General features: G+C 25.9%; 1 long non-coding RNA gene across 1 annotated transcript in view; it reads right to left on the bottom strand.

Moving 5' to 3' along the window:
• Positions 1 to 6,275: 6,275 nt before the first annotated feature.
• LOC107447497 (uncharacterized) overlaps positions 6,276 to 22,222 on the bottom strand; it is a 40,188-nt gene continuing 24,241 nt past the window's right edge. Inside the window, exons 2-4 of the long non-coding RNA XR_006224757.2 lie at positions 15,019 to 15,116; positions 11,573 to 11,598; positions 6,276 to 6,654 (exon numbers count right to left, since the gene is read on the bottom strand). This is a non-coding gene — a long non-coding RNA (uncharacterized lncRNA). The remainder of the gene's footprint in view (positions 6,655 to 11,572; positions 11,599 to 15,018; positions 15,117 to 22,222) is intronic.

Raw genomic sequence — 22,222 nt, 5'->3', positions numbered from 1 at the left:
GAAAACTGGATCATAATTATATTAAAACTTTTATTTAGTATTTTTAGGGCTTGAAATACAAAATTATATTTTATCCATAATAGGACTTTCTAAGTTAAATAATAAATTTCGAATAATAATATGAATAAGGACATGCCAAGGGAGATAAATCCCCAATGATCAGATTAATCAAAAGCCAAATTAAAAAGCGATTGAAATGTTCCCAACAGTGAGTTAGGAGCGTGGTAAGAGATCCAAGACAAGAAAAATAACATAGCCAAAAATAAAGCCAACCACCCATAATCAATATACATTTGAAAATAATTTGCCCAAGGCGAATCTTCAAAACGACTGAAACATTTTTGTGGTAAGAAGTTATAAATAGAAAGTTATAAATAAGTTAAAAAGTTATAAATAGATTTTTTATTTCCGATTTGGTCTCGACAGTGAATTAAAAAAGTGCGCCGTTACATTGATTGTTAAGAAAAGAATAAAATATTTTATATTCGCTTTTTATAAATTGCAATAAAAATTGAATAATTGGTTTAATTTAGTTGAAATTCATTTAAGATTGATTAAAAAAATAAGTTTAAGAAATTGAAGAAATTTTAAAAGCTAGGAAGTATATGTAATTCCTATTGTGGAATTATAAGAATAATGTCCTGCACTTTATATTTTAAAGCATTTATAATTAATTTGTTATACATGTTAATATTAATATAAAATGTGATTACAAAAGAAAGAGTTTATTTCTGAAACATTGTATCATAATATTTAATGAAATGTAAATTTATTTTATCTTAAGTGTTTCAAGTAAGCCGACCACTTAAAAGTACTGAAACATAAAGATGCGTCTAATTCTAAAATTATTCAAAATATTAGCCTGGTAATAAATGGTGTTTAGGGTGGAGTTCTGTTGTCATATTGCTTATTAACCCTGAGAAGAGTGATTAGGAGTATACAATATGACGTTTATTGTATAGTGTAACACTTAATTGAGGGTGGAGTACTACTGTTAGTTAAATTTCACTTTCGTTACTATCATAAAAATTGATATAAATATCTTTGAGTCAATAAATTTTGCTTAATAGAAGCAAATAGAGTACTTAGTATAAAGTTTATTTTCTACACAATTTGTTAATTATGAAACATAACGTAAGTGACATTTTCACTAATGATGAACAATTTTTGTAGATTAAGTCAATCAGTAGATAAGTAAGATTTGAATTATTTGTGGATTAACCCTTCGCACTCGGAGTACTTTTAAAAGCTGTTTGATCTAAGATAAGTTCTATAGCATTTAAAATACAAAATATAGCATTATAGTACAATTTTAAAACTCCTAAAATAATGTGGTTGCTAATTAATAAGGTATAAAATTTCTTAATTTTAAAGTCGTGACTGTTGATGGTGCCTCCATGGACACATTGGAGAGCAAAGGGTTAAGTCGGATTACAAAGTGATAAATAAAACTATATATATTTGGAAACTTGCTTAACATATTAATGCCCAGACACAAAAGCAGTCTATATATGAAAAACTTCTGTCTGAAAAAAGTGGTAGTATATATTCGTTTATTCCAAGTGGATATTTCTTTCTGTTACCATTTAAAACGTAATGTACATTTCTTCAGATCTAGTTATCAACGTTTATACTAATAATACATTTAGGTAGATTGAGTTGTTTCTGCAAAATTAATCCTAGCAATGAACTACTTGTTCTGCACTTTTTTCTCTTTTGAAAAAAGTAGCTCTTTTTTTAAACTGATGCCAGGAACAAATGGGTTAATATTTCAAATTGAATAAATTTTTTATAACTAAAGATTTTGTTGTAAAAAATAATTAATTTAGAATTTTTTTTTGAAAAACATAAAATTGTAAAATAAGATGGAAATAAGATAAATGTGGATTTAAGATAAGTTGGAGATGGACATAAGTAAAATAAGATAAGATGGATTTTTTTTAATTGCAAGATATTCACTTAAAAAAATGATACATCACTTAAAAAAATGATTTATTTTTAGAATGTTATATTTTCCATTAAAAATAGTTTCTATTATGTATGGGCTTAAAAGAAAATATCACTAAGAGATATTAATTTTTAATAATATTTGGTAGTAATATTATTTCATTTCTAATTATTATTGTATAATTGAAAAAGGAAATAATGACCACTAATGGTTTAGCTCAAAATATTACTATTTATAACTGTGCATTTTGTTGTAGCTGTAACAAGAAACTTCTAGAAACACTTGAATAAGTTATCACTTTTTTCAAGTTTATAAATGTTGGATTTTCTTGTTATTTTAGATTAAATGTTTTCCAAAAGTAGACTTAAATATTTTGCTTTTTGGAAGAAAAAAAATGGTCTTGATTAAAAAAGAAGTTACTTTGAGTTTTCACAGACAGAAAGTCCCCTGATAATACTAACGAAGTGAACGCTGTGAAAAATTCTAGATCAAACTATGGTATAAAGTGCATCATCTGAAAAATCTATTTTATCGTGAAATTCATTTTTACCGTAATTTTTTTAAAAATTAATTTAATTAGAATGATTCGGGGACCACACGGTAATTATTACTATAAAAATTACGGTATATTAGAATTTTTTTTCAAAAAATTGTTCAGTGAAAATGGATTTTGTGATATAAAGTACTGGCACTTTAAGTACCAGACTTTTTTACCGTAATTTGATCTGGAATTTTTTACTGTGAAAATTGAATAAAGAAATATTACTTTCAGCTACCTTGAGCTGGTTTGTATAATATTTCACAATAAAGCATAGGTTTTCATTTTTTTAAGATAATAGAATTTTTTTTAATATTTTTAATAAAGATAAAAATAAGCATTTGAAGACGTTTTAGAACATAGATAAATTAACTGCAAAGTTTGTGCTATTCTTTCGCAAAAATATCTAAATTATTTTAATTATGTCACTCAGAACTTTCATCCACGAAGATCTTCAATCATTTTATTATTAGTTCTAATTTGTAAAAACGAGATATTTTCGCTAACCAAATTATATAATTAATAATTTATGTCCTGCCTTGTTTAGTTTTAGGAATATAATGACTGATAAGACGCAAAGGATCAATGAGGGAAACAAGTTTAGTTCATAACTTTTATATAAAAATATGAAGAGCAGCATTTTGATTTGAGCAATTAATTGATTTTCTTCAGAGCTCGTAAATATTTGATGGGGAAATAGTGATTGATGGCAACTCGACATCCCGTATCGTTCTTGATGGAACACAAAAGCGAAGTGCTTTTAATATCGGAAATATTCCACTTTCATCTGTAGGTGTGCGGTGCAATTCTTCGTTTACAGGTTGAGCTTTGTTCAAATATCCATAATATATTTGCGGTCTAACCCATCTCGTTCATCATACTCCCAGTGCCGTTATCAAACATTCATCATTCCTTCTACCCCTTCTACTCCACATCCTTCGCATTTTTATGCACGTATAATTACTCAAGGGGTGATGCATAAATTACCTCATTTATTAATAAGGTCTTCGTAATTTCGGTTGAAATTTTCATAAAATTAGATTAATTAGATTAGAAAAAAAATGATTTTATGATATTATTAAATTTGTTTCTACTATTGTGCTTGAAATTTTTGAACATATTGAACACTTATACCGTTCAATGTTGCTGAACCTAGGTGATATACATTAAAGTACTTATTAAACATGATTTCACACTCTATGGTTCTAGGTAGCGTCACTGTAGCGTCCGCGTTGCGTATGGTCAATCATAGAGTTAAACTTTGCGTTCAACTAAATCATAGCGTCAATCATAGCGTTCAACTAAATTCCATTCAATTTGCTAATTTAAACCATATTTTTCCTTTATTTTGAACAGAACTATAGTTCAAAAAATCAATATCATTGTTAAATGTTGAATTAAATTCTACATTTCATGCAAGCATAAATTAATCAAGGGGTGATGCATAAATTATCTTATTTATCAACGAGGTCTTACTATTTGTTTAAACTTTAAAAAAGTTTGATATGTTATAATTGGTAAGTGGAAAAAAATTGTAATTTTAAAATATTAAAATTATTTCTACTATTCTGTTAGAAATTTTGGAATGTTGTAAATAACTATATCTTTCAATCTCTCTGAAATCTAGTTCTGGGGTGAAAAAGATTATAGTACTTATTAAACTTGATTTTACTATGGTTCAATTACGCATTACGGAAACATAGTATGCGAAATTTTCAACAGAATCCTACCATTCAACTGGAAAAAATTCCGTTCAATTTGCAAATTTGAACCATGTTTTCCTTTATTTTGAACAGAATTAAAATTCAACAATTGATCATTATAGTTAAATGTTGAGATAAATTTTACATATTTTTCGCCTTTTCGTAATTATTCAGGGGGTGATGCATAAATTTCCCCATTTATTAACAAGATCTTCTAAATTTCTGTCGAAATTTTAAGAAAATTAGATGTGTTATAAGTGGGAAGTTTAAAAAAGAATGATTTTTATGATACTAAAATTTTTTTGCCTATTCTGTTAGAAATTTTGGAACATGTTCCAAATTTCACACACAATGTGCTACAGAAAATTGCCACTTTATGTTTTATTTTCTTCAATAACAATTATCTAAAAACCATCAATTTGTTGAAACGTGCTCAAAAAATTATATGATGTATTTAATTATACAAATACAGCTGGAAGTAATGCAATATTTATTTCATTGAAATGCAACATAAGAACTAGATAAGTAGGACAATACTTCAGTCGACGCTAATAGCATCCCCACAGTGGAAAACTTTACTCAAATATCTCAGAATAAATTTATATTTTAATGAAAGTAACGCTACATTATAATAAAATGAGACATAAGGACTAGATAGGACTGTGTTTCAGCCGATGCTAGTAGCACTTCCATAGAAGATTTCACTCAAATATCACTGAATAAAAGCATTTTTAATTATAAAATGGACTCAATGTCATGTTATGTTTTTATTTAAAATAATGCTTTCTAATTATTTTATTGCTAGACGCAAAATTAAGTTCCATTCTTGTTTTACTCATTCTTGTTTACTTGCTCAAAAATATTATATTGTGTTTTTGAAATAATTAAAGCATTTATTTTACGATTTCAATAATCTATCTGAGATAAAACGATTAAAAAATTAGTTTACAACTTTTGAGTACCAGAAATTGGATTCATGGAAATTTGTGACGCATTAAGACAAATTTTTATCTCCTTTAATTTAGGCAGAAGAGAAGAACAATTTTCATCATTAAATTATCTTAATTATAAATAGATCAGTCAGATATTTAAAAAAAGTACAACAAATTAATAATTTTGATTTTTTTAGCTTTAGTAAATACACAGTATAAGATATCGCGGTGGCTCAGGGGATACAGCGTTCAACGAGGTGACCCAGGTTCAAATCCAATCGGTAGTAGCTTGATACGAAATCTCCTCCCAGCCCGCACCAACTACAGTGCTGACGTAAAATATCCTCATTGGTAGATGGATCATGGATTAGAATCCCTTTGGGGTCGGCCTAATTATGGGAGATGTTTATGTTGTTTTTTCTCTATATAACGCAAAGACGGTTTAGTTTTAACAAAAAGTCCTGCATGAAGGCTAGATTGTCACAATGCATGATCTAAGAGTTACCTTTTTTTTTCTGGGTTAGATACAGAATTATAGTTCAACACAGTTGAATATTGATAGTTGTAAATTTAGAATTGGGTTGGCTTTTCAACGAAAGTTTTTTTTTTTTAAAAAAAGGGCAAAAAAAAAAAATACATAGTATGTGTTTAAGATTTATAGTGAAGTCATTATATTTTAATTTAATGTAATTACTCTAGTAATCAAGATACAAAATCAAAAATAATAATCTACAAATAATAATCTTTAAATCAAAAATAATAATCTATAAATAAGCGGAGTGAATATTTTAAAAACTCATCAGTACCATTTGTTAAACAATTTATTTTTTAGAGTATATATACTAATTCTTAATAAAATGTACTCAACTGTTTTTCTTTAAAATTCAAAAACTGGAAAAGAGCATCACTAAATTAACAAACGTATATTAATCGTATTAATGGAGCATGAACAATAATTATTTTCCCAAAGAAACACATAACGCTCAATCAATAAATAAGACAACAGGGTTACAGATAAAACATTTTATTCACAACTTAACCTTAGCTGTTTTGTTAACAAGTGACATGAAAATTAAATAATTATAATAACAATAATAAATAAATATATAAGTAACGAAGAATAAAAAAAAACAAGAAAATTAAAAGTAAACTACAGATTTTATTAAACATTTGTGCTGAGTAAAATTACAGTTCTTTTCGTTCAAAAATTTTCACGTAAGTTCAAAAAATTAGAAGGAAAAAAAAATCACTTAATATGCCAACCTATGATTGAAATTCCGCATCGGAAAAACTGCATGAGCGAAGCAGTATATACAAATTAGTTTTATTCACTTTGTTATCTCTATTCTAATCAGCCAGTCAATTATTTAGATAATCACGTGACACAAATAGACTAGAGTCACGCTGATCAAGTAAGGGAGATAATTGGATTCATCATTTCCATATTACTCTTTCTTCTTTCTCTCATTTCTTGGTAGCTCACTTTAACCAGATGACTCAAGCCACAGCTCAGTTTTTTTCCCTCACACTTTTCTGAAATACTCATAATAAATTTAAATAAAAATATTTATGAAATATATTAGGAATGTAAGGGTGAAATTATGAAGATGTACGCGAAAAAAAAATCAGGTTATATTACCGTACTGGTAATGACATTTCTGGTGAAGAAAACCCCTATTTCAGGTAATAAAAACCAAAATATACGGTATTTAAACCCTTCATTTGGCAATTTTTCCTTGGCATGGTAAGATTTACCGGTAATTCTGGCTTTCAAAATTACCGTTCTTATTACCACAAATTTAGGCAGAAAAAAACAACACAAAACTGAAAAATAAATTTAACTGAATAATTGATCTTAATGCCATACTCCTAGGTATCATGATTAAATTACCAATACTAATGAATTATTTTTTATTAAATAAAAATTAATACAATATTTTTTAGATAACGAGTTTGAAATTATACGCGTAAGAAATTAAATTTATTAAAACTACTGTACTGTATAGTAATGACATTTCTGATAAAAAAAAGTCCATAATTCTGGTTAATAAAACAAAAATAAAGTGTATTTAAACCATTCATTTGGTAATTTTTTCATTTAGATGGTAATAGTTTGGTTTTAAAGCTTATAGTTCTTATTACAATATATTTAGCAAAAAATTCAAAACTGAAAAGTAAATTTGACAAAATAGATTGTTTCTATGCCATGCTGTATGGCATCATGATAAAATTACCAAATTTTACCACATTTACCAAATTTTATTGCATACTATAAAACCATATTTTATGATTAAGTTTAACAAAATCATTACCAAAGATCTTCGTTAAAAATTACCAAATTTATGAGTTCACATAGAGCCAGAAATAGGGTAATTATTACCATTTTCTAGTAATTTTTACTATACTTTTTTTCCGAGGATAAATATTATAGTGCAAAATTTAATCTGTTTATTAACTCAAAAATAAAACATAAATTTTCGACATAAAATATAAAATGTTACTTTCCAATCAATAGTCAGAGATTAATATACATTTTTACATTGTTAATATGTTCTTAGAATTAAAAAAAAAATGTAATGCATGTTAAAAAAACATAAAAAACAATAAAAATAATATTACATTGAAAAACAATATGTAAAGAATAAAATTATGTTAACAAGGAAATATATTATTAATAGCTTATAAGATTTAACTTTACAATAATTTTTCAATTATATATTACCAAACTTGAAACGTAATAAATGGTAGGAATTTTGCGCTTAAACAAATTAGATGTTTACTAGTATTAGCTACTACTCTTTAATTTTAAATTATTATAATAAAGTACAGTTATATTATGATATATTATTATAATATAAGTATTATAATATATAGTTGTTAAAATTATTAAAAATTGTCAGAAAAGGTATTTATATTAATAAAAAATGTCACTATATGTTTATTAATATAATAAAAAAATATACTGAATACAATTGTCTCATATCACCAATATAAATTACAAGATAGAAATTACCAGTCCAAATCTTTTTTGAAATTGAAACGTGCCCTTAATAAATTAATTCTAGCAAATATATTTAGATATGATGATACAAATTATTAATTACAATGTGAAAGCTAACAATAAAAACAATTCTGATTTTCTGTTACGAAATTGATAAATTTTATTTATTTTATTTAGGATGATATGAATTTGGTCATATTAGAAGATTTAAAAATTAAAATATTTATTTTTGTTTTAAATTTTTTATTTTATTACAATCATAATTGTTTTACTTTGCTTGGACATTGAAACAATAAAGAAATTTTGGCTTTGTAATTTTATTATTTTATTAAAATTATAACGTCATCAGATACATACATGGCTTGCATACATGGCTTCATTTATAACTACTATTTAAATATTTAGTATTTTAATATCTGTTACTGCAGTATGCCTTTTTTAAAATTTAATATAATTTCCATTTAATAAAAATGCAGGAAAATTTTTTAATAAAAAGTAAAGAATACTGTAATTATTTTTATATATGTATTAGTTTTTGCATTCGTTTTGTAATTGAAATAAGATAAAGATTGAGTTGTGTTTAAAATAAAATTTTTCGGATTGCAAATTAGAAATTCAGAAATTTAGAATTTTTTTATCCACTAAAATAGAGCATGAACTTAAGAAATAATAGTTTATAAATTATTAAAGTAGTTATATTTATTATCTTTTTATTCACTTTATTTAAAAAATTTTTTTCTTTGGAATAAAATAAAGTAAAAGTTCGCCATCAAAACAAATTATTATAATATTGTAAAAATAGATAATTTAGTAATTAAGATACATATCAAGATTAAGTTTTTAATTGAAATATTTTTTTTTCAATTAAAAATTTAAATTTAAACTTTCGAACTGCTACTTTCGAAACTTAAACTGAACTTAACGTGAACGAAATTTAAAAGAAACTTAAATTGCATTTTCAAGATTGAATAAGCATTAATTGTTTAAAATAAAGTAAAAATCTAAAAAAAATTATGTTTGCAAAATATTCAAAATATATAGTTTTTTATTATGTGTTAATTTTTTTCCTTGATACGCACTATTATCTTTGAAATAAAATAAAAACAGGTAGCAAAATTATTTTAATAAGATAAAAATAGAAAGCTATTTAAAAATAGATAATTATTTAAAAATTGCAAACATTGAAATTGTAGACATTCATGAATTGATAGTTTGAATTTTAAGATTATAAATAATTTCAGATCATTTTTTAAAAACCAAATTTTAATATAAAATTAAAAATGCAGTAACTTAAAAATAGTTTTAATTAAACGCCCGTAACAGTTTTAAGAAAGATGCGAAAGTTTTACTTTAGTTGCGAAAAAAGTTAAAATTAGAAATATGAAATGGAGAGACATTGGAATTCAATAAGTATTCTAAAAAAATTGTTTTAAGCAATTCTAATGTTATGAAGATATAATGTTTAAATTATTGATCAAAAAAATATCACTCGTTTTAAAATTAATGTAGTAATTATGAATAAAGCCTAATCAGCTTTCCTTACACAATTCAGTTAAACAGGTCTTCAAATAAGCATATATTTCAAACAAGTTCACACATTTTCAATAAATTTTAATACTTAGCATAATTTAATACTTAGCTAATCGTTTTTTGTTTGCTTTTGTGGAAGCAAATTTTATGCTTCTGTCTTGTCTTTTAAAGCTTGAGACAAGTTTTCACTATGAAAAACAGTTTTTTTTTTAATCGTATTTTTTAAAGTTTGTTTTACCCACAGTTAAAAACCAAAGCACCAAAATTAAGTATATAATTATTATTACATAAATTTATTTTATAAGTAATGGACAGAATATATAAGTATGTTTATTATTATTTACATACGCATTATTTTATGCATTTGGCAAAAAATTTTTTTTTTCTTATTCATTTTTAAATTGATATCAAAATTTATGATTTCTANTATATATATATATATATATATATATATATATATATATATATATATATATATATATATATATATATATATATATATATATATATATATATATATATATATATATATATATATATATATATATATATATATATATATATATATATATATATATATATATATATATATATATATATATATATATATATATATATATATATATATATATATATATATATATATATATATATATATATATATATATATATATATATATATATATATATATATATATATATATATATATATATATATATATATATATATATATATATATATATATATATATATATATATATATATATATATATATATATATATATATATATATATATATATATATATATATATATATATATATATATATATATATATATATATATATATATATATATATATATATATATATATATATATATATATATATATATATATATATATATATATATATATATATATATATATATATATATATATATATATATATATATATATATATATATATATATATATAGAGAGAGAGAGAGAGAGAGAAAATATTGAAAAAATACTCTTTATTCAATTATGTAAAATTAAATCTAATCATGTATCATTAAAATAAACTAAAACTTCAAGACTATTGGGGAATATTATTTAGTATTATCTGACAGGGAACATTTATAAAACAAAGGACATTTCCAGTACGGGCATATCAGGTAAAAAAAACGTAATTCTGGTTAATAGAATCAAATATACGGTATTAAACAGTTAATTTGGTAAATTTTCAGTTCATAGGGTTAACAGTTTTCTGGAAATTCTGGTTTTCAAAAAATCAAACATACCACGCATTTATTAAAAATAAGAACAGAAAAGTAAATTTAAGCAAATAGATGGTTTTCATACCATGCTGTAAGGTATTATGATAAACTTACCAACGTTTACCACATTTACCAAAGTTTAGTGCATATTATAAAACCATATTTTATTGTTAGTTTTAGCAAAATTATTACCCAAGCGCTCGGTAAAAATTGCCGAGATTTTTGTTGCTCCCATAGAGACAGAAACAGGGAAAATGTTACCATTTTCCGGTAACTTTGATTATACTTTTTTTTCACAGGGTCAATATTATAGTGCAAAATTTAATCTGTTTATTAATTTATAAATAAAATATAAATTTTCCATATAAGTGATTAAATGTTATTTTCTAATCATCTGTCAAAGATTAATAAAAGTCTTTACATTATTAACATATTCTTCAAATTAACAATAAAATGCAACGGATATTAAAAACATAAAAAACAATAAATATAATTTAACATAGTAAAGCAATAAATAACATATAATATGACATAAAAAAAAGAAATATATCGTTAATAGTTTATAAAATTTGATTTAAAAAAATTTTTCAATTTTAAATTACTAAACTTGAACAGTAAAAACAAAATACAATAAAAATATGAAACAAAATTTAAATTTACCTTTCCGTTCAAGCAGCATTGAAGCGCTAAAATACATAAGAAAAGTTGAGATTAAGATAGAAACTAAACGTTAATTTTTATAATGATAAATAAGAATTGCTAATTTTTCAAGGATACGATAAAAACAACACAGTATTAGCTATGCATGCGTTTTTGCATAAAATTGATGTATTTTATTTGCTAACGACCTAAAAATAAATTATTGGAAAATCATTAGACTAAAAATCTTAATCCTGTTGCTCTGTTCATTATATTCAAAATGTGTTGTGTTTGCGTTAACCCTCCACTTATATACGTTACGGTATGCAGTTAATTATCATATGCCGTCACAGCAAAACTTTTATTAATGAACTCTAACAAATATTTCTACTTGTAACTTTCGCAATTAGAATGTATAGTAATTATGAAGAACGATAAAATTGTAAAAATCATTTCATAATGATAAAAGTAATGATAGGACCAAAAGTTCGCAATGAATAAAAAAATGAAGATTCTTAAAATGACCATTACTCAATCATAATATCTGTCAACTTAAATGGTTCTTTGACCTATTATTAAAGTGTCATAATCAAAGTAACAATTCCTTGTGAAATATTGAATTCAGAACAGACAGTCTATTAGGCAAACGATTAATAGTACAGATTTTGCACTATAAACTCAATGTACTCTTAAAAAAAAAAAAATAGATTAAATCAATCTGTTATGTAAGAATTTGTAAAAAGAAAGCAATACTTAAGTATAATGCATATTTAACGAAATTAAACTCGGATAAGGGAAAATTTTAAATATATTTATTGAAGCTGCTAATTCTTTCGAATTTTCAGAAAGATATTTAAAGAGATAGAAAATGTTATTAAAAATTATGCCTTTATATTTAATTTTTAGAGTTATAAATTGAAATTAGGATAACTTAAACCTCCACCACAAATGATTAAATTAAATATGGACATAAATGTGCATGTCTATCGTACGAGGCTGAGTTTAACTAAGCAGATGAGAGACTAGAAAAAATTAAAAATATGTCAGTAAAATTTCTATTCGGATATTCGAAAACTCACTGGTTTATTTTTCAAAGTTAATATTCTGAAAACAGAAATCCTCGCAGAGATTCTCAAACAGAAATATATACTTTTTTCTAAAAATTGAAAACGTGTGGCTTCAAATATTCTTTTATAATTTATTTATTTATTTGAGGAAGCTGATCAGTTTAGTTTAACCCTTTGCCCTCCAAGGTTTTTGAATGGTTAAAAAAAAGGAAAAAAAATGGTTGCAACCACTTAATGTTTTATCGTATAACACGTAGAGGACGCTAAATAAAGCGGACTAAGTATTAAGATGCAAAACTTTTAACATATAAAGAGTGATAGATATAGGATGGCATATAGATGGCGGTAGTAAATGAGAGAACGAGAGTCACCTCTAGATTGTGGAGAGTTAATTTCTGGGGGAAAATAAAAATATTTTTGCTGTGTATTAATTTTTTTGTTCCGTAACATGTTCTGGTAAAAATGGATGTTATGTAAAAAAAAATTCTGGAAATGATAGAACGCATACATGGGAAAAATTTATCTAGAGGTTTTAAGGTAAAATTAAAAGAATGAGAGAAAGTTAATACAAATCATTTGATGTAAGATTTATGAAACTTAGAGAGGGCTGTCAACAGCTAAACTTTTGCAGAATATTTTATACGATAGTAGACAATAAAAAACTAAATTTTTAAAAACATCAGGCATTTTTCCAACATTTTAAGAGCCTTACCACAAGACAGCTGGAACAGAGTAATGACATATGTACTTTTGAATCATTTACATAAGAAAATAACTTCAAATCAAATTTACAAGACTGAGAATCATACATTAAAACCCAAAGTTTAACTACCATTAAAAAATTTTCCGCGAAAAGCGTAAAAAGTTGGAATTTTGGAAGAAATCTTTCTTAAGAATTGTGAAATTGTGAATTTTCGCGTTTTATATTATTAAAGGTGAAAAAGTACAGACCTCCAGCATGTCTGTACATTTTACCGTAATTTTTGCATTATAAAATTACTCTAATTAAATAAATATTACTGTAAACATTATGGTATTATATTTTACGGGGAAATTGTATCATTTTTGGTAGTTTGGTAGTTTGACAGTTTGGTAGGAATATTTTACAGTGTAGCTTAAAAATATTTTTATTTATTACTCCAAATTAACATGTTTAACGACTTGCAGAAATTCAGTTTTTTAAGTCTTAAAAAAGTACAAATAGACTTTTTAAATTTGTAAGTCTATCTGCTTTTGTTGAAGACTCCGAGCTAAGAGTTTGAGACCAGTTTCTTTTTATAAAACTTTTATCGATTTTATTTTCAAATTATTATTTCAGACAGATATACTTAAAAACATAGCCTTTTTTTTCTACCCATTGGTAAAATGAGTGTTGCTTTCGGTGTTTGATGGCGTGCCCACCTTATTTGGACATCATAACACTTTCCAACTGTGTTCAAGAGTAATAGTAAACAGTGCTCAAGCGCAGTCATTGCATGCGTTGCTATGGCGACCGCGGCTGTTTGATAATTTGTTTAGAATTCTTTTTTTTCACTTTTAATTTTGTATGTTCTTTTTATTATTAACTTATTAAAGAGCAGGCGATAATTTTGGAACTTCTTTAGTTGATTTTTTTCCTAAGTTTTTTATTTTTATTTTCGCCAGCAGGCATTTTTAATGTATTTACGTAGTAATAATTTAAAATATTTTTATATTTTTCTGATTATTAACTTATAATTACTGTCTTGACTGTGGTTTTAACATAAATATGAATACTGGAGAAGGAAAAGTATTTTGTATCGTCTTGAAACACATATATTGGCAGGATCCGACGACAAGAGGACAGATATATCTTGAGACAGTTTTTGCAATCCATAATTTGTGATTTGAAATGTCGTGGTGTTTATCGGAGTCAATTAAGAGGGAGAAAAAAAATAGCATTTGATGAATGGGGAACCAGTAATCGCAATAAGGAGATCAAATTTTTGTTTTTTTTTTTTTGGCTTTAAAAAATTGAAATGATTTGATCAAAGTAAATTCTAATTAAAATTTTACATTTATTTGTCTATCTGTATCTCAATAACCAAAATCAATTAATGATTGTGAGGAAAAAGAGTTTGATCCTAGTTTTATATCAATTTTTTAACAATCTCTTTTTTACCTTTTATTTTTTTTTATGAAAGGAATGGCTTCAAAGAAAAGAATTACTTTAAAGCGATCTCTGTTTGTTAAAATTTAATTTGTTAGGAGTGAGCAAGGCACAGATAGAACTTATATTAGTCTGTCTTTTATTAATCGGAATAAAATGAAGAGAGGAATGAGAGTTCTGCTACGCGCTATGTTAAATGATTGATGAGTTCGGTAACAAGATGCAGGGGCTTTAATTATAAGGCATTTTTCTCTCGTCAGAATCTACTATACCTCCTTTCATCTGAATGCTTGCTTCCATACTTCCTCCACAACTACAATGTGAGAGATTTTTTGAATTTTTCCTCTCTCATTTCTCCTTTTAACACCGTCTAGAATGAGAAAAAAAGTCTTTGCATTAAAATGAGGCAGTACACAGTTCATAAAGCAAATATACTTGCTATTCCTTTTTTTTTCTAATTCTTTTTATTCTTATTTTGGCAACATGCTTTTTTTTTACCCATATTTCGCTAAGAGCGTTCATGACTCACGAGTTGATGCATTCCAACACTTTTAGAGCAATTAGATAACCATGAAATATTTTAAATGGTTAAGAGATTGATTTGAGAGGCACGAAGCTAGATTTATCTTCTTATTTATTTTTGATGGCTTCATTTTCTGTAATCTATGATATGAGTGAGATAGATACTATTGAAACAGAATAGTACTTTTGAAATCAAATATTTATTACCTTACATTTATGAGTTTGTCAAATATGAAGGTTTAGTTAGTTAATTTATTTGTTTGTTCCGAAACAGTTATTGAATTGCGAATTCAAAACACGTGTTATTATATTAGTAAGAATACTTATATGTAATAGTGTGTAGTGACTTATAAGATATGTTTAAACCACGAAAAAACCTGTCAGGGCTTATTATTGTTGATGGTGTGTGCTATGAAAAAGTAATGTAATGTATTTTAAGGAATACATTTTTCTAATAATTAATATTTACCATTTATTAATATTAATTCCTCACTTGAAATTCCTAAAGCAAAGTGGATACACTGTAAAGAATTACTGTATGAAGTAAACTTCTGTATGAAGTAAACTTGTGTAAGCTTCAAATGTTGAAGGTTATGTTTATGCTATCTTTCACATTATTTTCAAAAAGCATTTTTTATTTTTCTTCTTTTCACATCCAAACCAAATTTATTTTATTATGGCTTAAGGAACTATTTTGATTCTGTAAAATAAAACCTTCCTTTCTGTAAAATAAAACCTAAAATAAAATAAAACCTTAAAATACTTGTGCAACCATATTTTCTCCCCCTGTTTTAAAAATAGAACCGCTCTTTGAACCATAGAAACAAACGGTTCAATGCTAACCAACAATCATAATTTATTTTTTACTGATGTATGATAATCATCATACATTTTAAAGTAACTTATCTATTTTACAGAGAACCAAGATGGTTTTGTGAATAGAGTGAAATTTACTGAACTCATGGCTCGAGGATTTTTTTTTTCTCGAGCTTCTCTTGTTCTTTCAAACAATGTCCATTAAAACTCCCGAATAGAAAGAAAAGCTTCTTGCAATTTTTCAACTTCGATATGACAAAAATATGGATCTATGATTCTAAACTTAATGATTTATCTTACCTTCTAACGACAGGCTAGATCGAAGAGGAATAGGATCGTACTAGGATAGTAGGGAAATAATGCTCTAGTCCATTAAAAAGTAAAACAGGAGTAAAAAAAAAAAAAAAAANAAAAAAAAAAAGAAAAAAAAAAAAAAAAAAATAGAAATTCGGCAAAAGAGCTTTGACAAATGAATCCTGCAGATTTTTTAAATGGTTTTCTTGGAATTCGGTTGGGTACTTAATTCCCTTTGTAAGAAAAACAAATGTGGAAGCAACTGTTTGTAGTTATTCTTTCGTTCTTGTCTAGACATGTAGTTTTTAAATCTTTATTTTTGCAGACTCAATAGAGAAATTTTAGTTCAGACATTTTTCTTCGAAACATAATCAGACGTAATAAAGTTCTGAAGTAGTATCGTTTATTAAGTAAATGAGTTAGAGGGATGAACGGTCTAATTTCTTGAGTTAGTAATTCCACTTAAGTAATTGAAACCTAATCGATTAACTTTAATTGTGGCTTTGCATTGCATTTATCGAATCTATTGATAAATGCAATGAAATTAAATAGGGGATTCAGTACAGGTACCTTGCAAGGAAATTCAGTCAAAGTATTTTTCGGTAAAATATGATCGGATTTAATGCAGTTATAAAAGTAGTGTTGTTAGACAAGTAAATAAGTTATAAAAATTGTTCCAATTAAGTTAATTACTTAGTGTTTAATAGTTGATACCTAATAAATTTATTTTAAGCGTCATGAATGCTCAAACCTTTTTAAAATAGCACAAACTTTGGCAAGACTACTTTCTATTTCTTTCCTTCTTTTTCAAAAATATCAAAATAATTAGTTCATTTTTAGATTATATCAAAAAACAACACACAACAGTGTATCATAAAAAATGTTATTTAAAGCTTGTATTTAAAATTAATAATCATAGAGATTTTCTTTAAAATCTTAAGTGGTAGCTAATACCCACTTAATTTAAACATCAATGAATTTTTTCCCACTACAGCATTATAAATAGTTCTCGACATAATCAGTAGCCGTACTGATGACATGAGTCAGTAGCTGTACTGATGCCTGATGTGATAGGAAATCTCTTAAGAGATAGAAAATGCAATCTCAAATTTACGAAAGACAGAAAATGAAACGAATAAAAAATATCAATACTTATAAATACTTAAAATAAAAAAGTGACGCATAGACACACGAGACACACTCGGTACGTCCGTAAAGTTCTAGAGCACTTTTTTTCAGTGACTGATCAATAGTGCACCATGACTTAACGGACACACTGTACACTGTTAAAATTTTCATTTTAAAATGTAAAATAATAAGCAATGATAGTAAAATAATAAGCAGTTGTCTGTCCATCCGATTAACCGTAAAGTTTACGGTGAAGAAAATTTTTTACCTTTATCGTTATGAAACCGTTTACAACTGGCATGGTTATAAGACCATGAATACAAAATTAAACGATTTTTTAACCATTATCAGCTAGCATGGTTTCAAAACCGTAAGAAAGGAATTGAACAGAACATAAGAGCTAGGCTTTTCATTAGGTAATGGACATTGGAGAGTGCAGGGCACAAATCAGGGAGTACAGAACACTGGAAATTTATCATGCGAAGGGAATGGAGAAAATATTGTGGCTTCAACGCTGGGAGTTGAACCCCAGTTCCGTCGGCTATATGACTGACAGATTAGCCCTCTCGGCTATAATATGTATGCAGTTGCAATGAACTAAGTGACAACATTAGGTGGGCCTAGTTGATAAATTAAAATTCAGGTTGTTTAACCGTATGAGATGAAAGTAGTTAATAATCAGCTTTTCTCACAGTTAACAGTTTGGTTGCCAACTTATTTAGTTATTTGACTTTTTCATTTCACTATCGTAAAACAACATTTAAATAAATTGTTAATTAAAATTTTTTTCCTAGAAGTGTCTTACAGTGTAGTTAACTAAATACATTGACAATAAGCAGGTAGTAAATAAATTTATATTTATAAAACTAAATAAGTGCAATGGAAATAACTGTTTCGTTAAAAAATTAATATCATAGAGTTTGAGCGATATCAAATGAGTTATGCTGGTTCCAAGTCCTAAGTGAGAAACAATAGAAGATCAAAGAAGAAGAGAAGCAGGTCGTCAAGAAGAAAGTGACATCTTAGACCTGCAAACCTTCGCAATTCGTGACCCACAGGTTCGTGGATCCCGATAGAATCTGTAACCACGAACCATCTTGTAAGAACTTCGATTAAGAGTTGCATCAACATACGTAATGTGAGAAGATGTTTTTATAATTGTGAAACACAAGCACGATACAAGAGCGTAACAAATAATGATGAGATTTCTTTTGGGCACATATTATTCGTAAGTTTATTTTCATTTATTATTTTTTCTGGTTTACGAATTTAGTCTAATGAATCAGAGTCTCGTTTAAAATCCAATTATGCGATAAATTGGCATTCCAACCGTGCGAGAATGAGTTAGAATTTTGAAAAAGCTATGGTAGAATTAGAACTATTAAATCTCTAACCTGTCATTATTTAGAATACTGAATAATTTGAGTGATTAAAATCTTAGAAAATTCCGTCTCTAATTAAGAAGATTCTGTACAAAGAAAAAACTTAAATCTTTAAAAACCATAAACTTTAATTTTGATTTATCACATATTTTATTCACTTAAAGCAACTCTAAAGGAAAGTTTAACATTAATCAGTGATTTCTAAGAGTTTTCAAATACAACAGTTCAAACACAAGCACAATGCAAGAGCTTAACAAATAATGATGATATTTCCTTTGGTTCAGATATTTCTAAGTTTATTTTTCGTTATTGTTTTATTGTTTGATCTAAGAATTTATTCTAATGCAGGAGGATCTCGTTTAAAATCCAATTATACGGTAGATTGGCATTCTGAACGTGCGTGAATGAGTTAGAATTCTGAAAAAGCTATGTTAGAATTAGAACTATTAAATCTCTAACTTGTCATTATTTAAAATAATGAATATTTTGAGTGATTAAAATCTTAGGAAATTATATCTTTAATTGAAGGAGATTATGTAAAAAGACTTAAATCTTAAAAAAACTATTAACTTTCATTTTGATTAATCTCATATTTTATTCATTTTAAGCTATTCTTAAGGAACGTTTAAAATTAATCAGCGACTTCTAAGAATTTTCAAATACAACTGTTCCTTTTGAATTTACGAGTTTAAGAAGAGAATATAACACTTTCATCATATAATCATTTTTATATTATGTTTATATTATTTTTCTAATCAGCTTATAATTAAATTATAAGCTGATCGGAATCAAGCAAATTTTTTAACAGCATAGGCAACAACTTAATTATTATTGTTCTTTTTCGGCTTTTCAGAAATTATCAACTTTCGTATGCTGCTTTGAAGTTCCTTTAGTGAATCCTTAAATTCATTAAAAATTTTATGAATTATAACACGAAAGTTTTTCGTTAAATTTCAGATTAATTAAAAAATATTTTGTTAAAAAATATTTTATCATGAAATTCTCTTTGGCCGAAACCTCTAAACTTGATAACTTAATTTGATCCGGAATTTTTTGCAGCGTGCTTAAATTCCTGTGAAGCATAACAGTAAAATTTATTTTCATGTTCAGTATAGTTTAAATATAAGCAGGAAGGGGTCAAATATCGGACAATCTCATTGTTTTAGTTCATCAAACATATTGTGTCATAATAAAGCACCTTACTTTAATCTCAAAAAAGGAAAGGAAGACTTAAAGATGTTTAATGTTATTATTACGTTTTCTTTTTTAGATGAGTACATCAAAGTTTCATCGGAAAAGTGTTCCGCAGTTCCTTAACATCAAAACTATTCCATCCTATTAACAAGGAGAAACTCAAGAAATGCCATTAGTAGTAGTCTGAAGGCATCGTTTCTTTGAATTTCTTCAGTCAATACAAAACTAGAAGAGAAATGATCCGAGGAAGGAAAAAATAAAACCATAAAAAAAATAGGAAAGATGAGGTAAATAGGTATATTTTCGTAACAAAAGCCCCCTTTCCTTGCAGAAAATAAGTTGTATTCGATAAATTGACCCCAAGATATAAAAGCTTCAGTTGTCTTCTCTGGCTCTTGCCATAGGTTATAAATGAGAAGATATTAACTGGAGTTATGCTGCTAAACACAATTGTTAGATTTTTTTTTTCGCTTTATCTAATCCACTCTTTGATGATCAAAGGTAGCAGCAGCCATAAATATTAGTCAGAATATTTTGACTATTTTTTTAAACTTTTTGAACACATTTTTGATCTTTTTATGATTATTAGTTTGAGTTATTCTCTTAAACAGAATTGTTAGATTTTTTTTTCGCTTTACTTAATCCACTCTTTGATAATCAAAGGAAGCAGCAGCCATAAATAATAGTCAGAATATTTTGTTTTTCTTTTAAACTTTTTGAACACATTTTCGGTCTTTTTGTAATTATTAGTTGCAGTTATTCCCTTAAATACAATTGTTAAATTTTTTTTTCGCCTTATATAATTTACTCTTTGATGATCAAAGGAAGACACAAATATTTGTGACATAATTTTGACTATTTTTTTAAAACTTTTTAAGCACATTTTGGATAATTTTTAAGATTTTAAGTTACATATTAAATGCTACGTAATCTAAGCTACACGTTATATTAATACTACATATTATATATTGAACATTAAATCTATAAAAAACATTTTGACATCTTTAATATCTGACACATTTAAAGAAAAAAATCTTTATACAATTTCAAAAAAAATTTTCTTCTTTATTTTTCGATATTATTAACAGGAAAGAATAAAAACCCGTTTTGTCTGTACCCCTAAAATAAAACTGTAATATTGATGGAGAAAGCAGAGTGGTGTTGTAAGGTGGTCGATGGAAACACCTTTAGGTTTTCACTGGCTATCAAACTGGTTAAAAATTTTTTCCTTCCGTTTACTTCACCAGTAAGTAGACAGTTTTCATAGGGCTATTGTTTCAAATTCAATTAAAAATTAATTTAAGATACGAAATGTGTCTACGTTTTTTAATTCCTTTTTTACAAAGATTCTAAAATTACCTTTTAAGGCTTGTAATTACGGAACACCCTTATTTTCAATTTGAAATTGATACAAAGTGTTATAGCAATTCTGCAATTAAACCCCAAATAAAAAAAAATAAAAAATAAATAAAAAAATATTTTTCAGATTTTGCTTACTTTAAGTTTTCCTACCTTTAAACCATGCTGGAATGGAATATAGATAACGATTATAGAATCTAATTTTAATTTTTTAACTGTCAAAGTTCTAAAATATTTTTTAAAGAGAATCTTTTTTGATATTTGTGCATTTAGGTTAAGATGATATATAAATGAGGTTGAAAATAAGAAGTTTTGAAAGTATTGATTTTGGAAGGGGGTACATTCATAATTCTAAGCTGCTTTAATGACTTAATCCATACTGCACCGCTCCCAGTTACTCCTTCTAACATTTTCCTAATCGTCGTTTCAGCCTCTACAAAACCAGCTGTGCATTCAGCCTATAGATGTTTTTTTTTATAAATTCCTCACCACCATTTAAGTCGTTAATACTTAGAAATTGTTTTAAAGCTTTTATAATTAGAAAGAAAACCGATTTTCTTAAAAAAAGTATCAAGAAAATCCTCCATATTGAGAATTAAAAATATATTTTAAAGTTTTAAGTAAATTTTATAAGTTTCAGTTAAGTCATAAAATATTAATTAGTGATTTATTTCTGTAACACGTGTTTTCTACACTGATATTTTTCGAATTTATTTAACCCATTTTCTTAAATGAACGTCCACACCAAAAATAGGTGAAAAGTGGTAGAAATTTTTTATTA

Source organism: Parasteatoda tepidariorum, chromosome X2 (genome assembly GCF_043381705.1).
Source record: "Parasteatoda tepidariorum isolate YZ-2023 chromosome X2, CAS_Ptep_4.0, whole genome shotgun sequence".
Taxonomy (NCBI): domain Eukaryota; kingdom Metazoa; phylum Arthropoda; class Arachnida; order Araneae; family Theridiidae; genus Parasteatoda; species Parasteatoda tepidariorum.
This window is presented reverse-complemented; position numbering and strand designations above follow the sequence as displayed.